General features: G+C 52.8%; 1 long non-coding RNA gene across 1 annotated transcript; it reads left to right on the forward strand.

Moving 5' to 3' along the window:
* Positions 1-341: 341 nt before the first annotated feature.
* LOC138842917 (uncharacterized) lies at positions 342-4923 on the forward strand. Its single transcript, XR_011377901.1, has 3 exons — positions 342-666; positions 2314-2415; positions 4686-4923. It is a non-coding gene; the product is annotated as an uncharacterized lncRNA (long non-coding RNA).
* The last annotated feature ends 392 nt before the right edge of the window (positions 4924-5315 follow it).

The raw sequence follows: 5315 nt of genomic DNA on the forward strand, positions 1-5315 counted from the left end.
GACGCGCGGGGGCTCGGGCCCAGCGCAAGGGCGGATAATGGGGTCGGGGCGGCCGGATAACGGGACCGAGAGGCGGCTAACGGAGCCGGCCGGGCAGGGTGGGGGGGAAGATGAAGGGGCGAGGCCAGCGGGTAACGGGTTCTGGAGGGGACGAGCAGCTGGGTCCGGGGTGCTGAGGATCCGCGTGGTCCCAGAGCGCCCTCCCGGGCACCCGGGGCCTTGGGGCGGGCTGGGCGCAGGGAAGGAGCGTGGGTCCCGCCTCCCGCGAGTGGGACTGCGGGTGGCGGCTCCTGGCTCAGTCCCGGATTCGGGGGCGGGGGATGGGGAGGCGGCGCTGAGGGAGGGGCTGGCACCTGCGAGCGCGGGTGGGACGGGAACTCTGGGATCCGAAGAAAAATCTTGAAGTTTTCGGAGATGCTCTCTTCAACCTCCTCTACCAAGTTTTCTGATTTTCTTTGTCCCCGAAGCCCCAGGTGGAACCGCTGCCCCGGGATCCCCGCAGTCAGACGCGGTTAGCAGCGGATCACGAACCATATTCGTGCTAGTAATTTACAAAGAGTGCCTTTGTACCCACGGACGTGCGTGGTCCAGATTGTCTCTGGAGTGTGTGCATTAGTGTATCTGAAGGGGCTACTGTGTCCGAGGAAGGGAGTGTATACCGCGTGTGTAAGTAGGTGCTGACTCCACCAGAACTTCTGGCCCCTCCTCCTCCCTCCCTGATTGCATCATTAGTGCTAATTGAGGAGCTTTCACACGCCAGTGCATTAGTTGTTTGGAGTGAGCTCCCCCCTCCTGGGAGAGATAAGCCGCTGCCCCTCCCCCTCCCAGCCCTCCACTTCCCCACCGCCCAGGAACTGTCCACCTAGATCCTCCCACCTTCCTGGGCACCTTCCTGCCTCCTGGTCCTCTACAGGTTAATCTCTTTCCGCCCCGCAGTGTCAGAGATTGGCTGGAGAGGAGTCAGGGAGGAGGTGGAGGGCTTAGAAAATCTTTTCTCCAGGAGGCTGAAGAGGTTCTGGCCTTCCGACAGAAAGCACAGTCTCTGTGATGAGGGAGGGGACAGGAATCTCTGGCCGGTTCTTTTGGACCTGGAAGGGCAGAGGACAGCACTGAATTCTTGATCTCCAGCCTGTGATCCCACTGATGAAGGGACAACCAATCCTGACTCCTGGGGTCCCCTAAGACTCGGAGAGCTGGGGCCCAGTCTAACTTAGAAAACATGAGAGGGCTGAGAGAAGCCACGATTCTCCTGAGGACCTTGGGTTTGGTGGAGTTTGGTCTGGTCCTGTTTAGCTGCTCTGCCCTGCCCTGGCCCTTGGCTGCTGGGTGTAGGGGGAAGGCTCTGAGCAGATGCCCTCCCCAGCCCTCACACCAGATGTCTTTGGTCTAATTAACTGTGCTGGGAAAACCAACCTGGGTTTGTAAACAGAGCTACTGGCTAAAGTCAACAGGGAGCAGCAGCAAACAGCAAACATTCCCCTCACACAGCTACAGTCCAATCCAGCCGCCTGGGGAAGAGGGGAGCCTGGCGGATCATGGGGCCCCCCTGGCCGACAGCTGAGTCAGGGAAAGCCTCTCTACCTCTGTGACCCTAATATGGCCATTTCCTTACCAGTTCCAGGGCTCCTTTGCTGGGGAGGAATGGGGATTCTGGGAGGACAGAGTTGCCATTTCAAGATAGGCTCTGCCCCCCTTCCAAAGATCTCTTGGTATCTATTAGCCAAACCTCCTGATCCCCAAGGAATCCATTGTGGGGGGAATATTCCTTAACGAGCTTTCTCTGGGGCCTGCTCTGCTCTAGGGTCTTGGAGGAGCCTCCTAGGTAGGACTTGGCATTGAGAATCTATAACTCGGAGTTGGTGAATATAACATGAACATTGTTGAGTTCGTTACACATCGTGTAGGTATTATAATAACATGTTCTGAAATTAGATAATTGTTCCTGTGATATCTTTGCCAAGCTTCAGTGTTTCTGTTATGGTTTGAAAGTTCAACGCACACAGGGCCTGAGAAACAGGCCTGAGTGTACATACATACAATGCACACACATGAGCCCACGGAACAGTGGCCTCACACACAGGAACAAAGGCATTTCAGCACTCGTTCTCACACTCACTCCGTCTCCCTTGCCAGCTCTCAGACATACAGACATATACAATCTTTGATGGAAATAGGTTTTTGGACTCTGAAAAAAAGGGATTGAACTTTTTGAACAGATTAGAGTTTCTGAATTGGCAGCTTCTTGAGTTCTTAACCAAATTGTACTTGTTTGCTTTTTCTTCTTCTTTTTTTTTTTTTTTTTTGCCACCCAAGGAGTGGAATCATCATTTCAAAGAACTGAAAAAGACACAGAACTCTGGCTGAGGATCCAGATCTACGGTCCGCCCATCCGCCCTGTCTCGAAGACCTGGCAAGGCCAGTAGCCTCTTTATTGTCTACCTTTTCCCTCCAGCCCAGGTCTCAAAGACCTCTTTTGGAGTATCATTCTCCGGCTCAGCAACCTGGAGGATAAATTGAACTGGGCCTTCAGGCCTTTGTGAGCTGGCCCCAGCCCTCCACCTGGCCCAGTGACCCCCTTTTCATTTCTCTGCACAGAACCAGACTCCCCCAGCCCGCCGCCTGCACTGGCTTCTGACTTGCAGCCATCATTAGTGTTTTCCCCTGTGGCCCTCCCGGTTCCCTTTCCTGAAATGCCTGCTTGTAGCCTTTCTGTGTCATCTTTGCTAGCTGGTTTTTCAGGGTCTCCCAGAAAATAGTGAATTACAGATACTGCTTCCCCAACCGGGATACACGGGTCCCTGGGACCTTGAAGGTCTATTCTTAGAGTTTTTGTGGATTTATTTTCTTTAAAAGGAAATGTACAAAATACATTTCTCAGGTCTTGGAAACCTTGATATAGAGCAGAGAGCTTTGGGATTTGGAGTCAAAGACACCTGGGTTCACATTTCATTATTCGAGTTACTTTGGGTGAGTTAGTTAACTTCTCTGGGTATTTGTTTTCTTATGCAGAAAATGGGAGATGATAGTAGTGCCTACTCCGTAAGGCTGTTGAGTGAATGAAATGCAAAGACGTAAAAAGTGCTTGGCACAAGCTAAGCCCTCAATATGGGTAATCTGTAGCTAGTATTAATGATGATATTAAACAAATAAACATCTGTGACAACATGTTAGACAGCTAACCATAACTCTGCCTAGAGGCAGAAATGACTTTAACTACTCTCCTTCCTGGTTTCCACTGGTGAAATCTCTCAGCCTCCTGGGCTCTCTCTGCGTCTGGAATTTTCACTTTTTCCCGAATCAGTAAACCAGTGGTGGAGCAGAAGAGGCCTCGTTGCCTCCCCCAGCCCGTGGTGAGCTGCACAGGGAAGACTATGAATCAAGGCCTGATTCTTGGTGCCACGGTGACCAAGCACAGGGAAGGCCTTGGTCTGTCCTCCCTGGGGCAAGGAGCTGGGGGAGGGGATGGGCTCCGAAAAGGAAGGGGGGAGGGAAAGGGGTGGAGCCAGCAGCCTGAGCCCCCACCCCCCCTTCCCTCAGGTAGGAAGTGAAGCTGACGTTTCCAAAATATAAAAAACAGATGATGAGGGTCAGGTTTCCTACACACTGGAGAGTGGGAGCCCCAAGGCAGAGTCCCCAAGAAATGATCAGAGACAGAGATGGGGGGCAGAGAGAGAAAGAGAGAGGAGAGGAGAGAAGATAGACAAAGATGCAGAAACATGGAGAGAGAGAAAAACGCCCCTGAATCCTGAGGGTAGTCAGACAAAGACAGAGACAGAAAGCCGTGGCTCAGGAAAGATCTTTCCACCCGTTTCTGGAAAAGAGCTTAGTTCCTCTCTGTGGGTCTCAAGTTGGGAACGTGAGCCATTTTGGCTCCATGACCCTGGCAGAGGGTGAGGCTCTCCAGGACCCCAGAAACAAAAAGGCCCTCTGGGCTCAGAGCTCTCCCTGCCCGTGCTGGTCTCTGTCTGTCTGGGCCTCCAGATCTGTGGTCCAGAGTCTCCCTCCCCGAGCCAGCCTCGCTCTTCACCCCTCCTCCCTCCTGCTTAGCTTCACCTACCAGCCCAGAGAGATGCTCTGTGACAGCTTCTCTTTCTCTCCCTTTCCTGGATGTCTGGGATGTGTGTCCTCTCCCTTCACTGGTTCCTTTGATTGGAGGAGCTGGGGGCGTGGGGCTGAGGACAGAGAAGGCTGAGAGGTACCTGTTTAGAGCCATTACCTAGGGGAAGGAGGGAGGCGGCTGCCTTGGCGTTGGACCCAGGCCAGGGGAGGGCTAAACCCTAGGGTCTCTGTTCCCTGGGCAGATGGAGAAGCAGGTAGAGGGATGAAGAGTTGGCCCCTGGATCAATGGGTGATGGGTGGACTCTGGTGGCAGGGGGTGGTAGAGAGGAGGCCTTTGCCTTTGTCCAGAGGCCTTTGCAGGGGAGAGGGATAGGAATGGGAGCATAGGGGCCAGGTGATCCGATCTAACAATTCACACCTTCTCTGACCAAGCCAAATGTGCCCTGAGTCAATGGGGCAACTTTTCTCCCAGGCCATAGTCAAATAGAAAGAACCAGTTCTTCTCGAGCAGCCTCAGGGCTGTGGTTTGGAAAGTAGAGAAAAAAGAAGAAGAAAGAGGGGCTGTTGAGTTTGTGCATCTGGTCTTGGACCTCCAGAAGGCTCACAATTCTCTCCCTCTTCCCCAGCTGCCCCGGGAGGCTGGCCTGGACCCAGGCCCAGAAAGAAGACTGTTCCTTACAGTTAAAGAGGCCTTGGCCCTGCCTCTGCCCTGAGGAGTTTACCGTGTAATTGGGAAGATTTGCCGTCAGCTGTTAGGGACACAGGGAACTGTGCAGGGTCTGGGGCAGGTAAGAGCTGGCCCCTACCTGGAGCCCTGATGGACAGTTATCATGTACTGAACACCTGCTGTGCGCCAGGAACCGTCTAACCTCTTGACACGTACTGTGAGGTCAGTATCACTACACCCATTTTATAGATGGGGGAATTGAGGTTCATGAGATTAGGGAATCTGTCGAATGTCACACAAATCTTAAGTGGCAGAGCAGACTACCATGACATCAGGAAGCAGCAACTCAGACCCCGCTTCGGGTCTTCTCTCAGCTCTTTGTTGGTTGGGGAAGAAAAGAAAAATTCCTGTCAAAAGGAGCAGCAGAGGCAAGTAAGTGCCCCCAGTGGGAACCAAGATGGAAGCGCGTTACGGTGATTTTTGCCTCCAAGCAACAAAGTTTGGTCATAAAGATTTGCTATTTTATTGTTCTTATTGACTCTAATGATAGAGTATACTCATTAAATGCCTTTCATCATCATTTAACCCA

The sequence above is a fragment of the Globicephala melas genome, chromosome 12 (assembly GCF_963455315.2).
Source record: "Globicephala melas chromosome 12, mGloMel1.2, whole genome shotgun sequence".
Lineage (NCBI taxonomy): Eukaryota > Metazoa > Chordata > Mammalia > Artiodactyla > Delphinidae > Globicephala > Globicephala melas.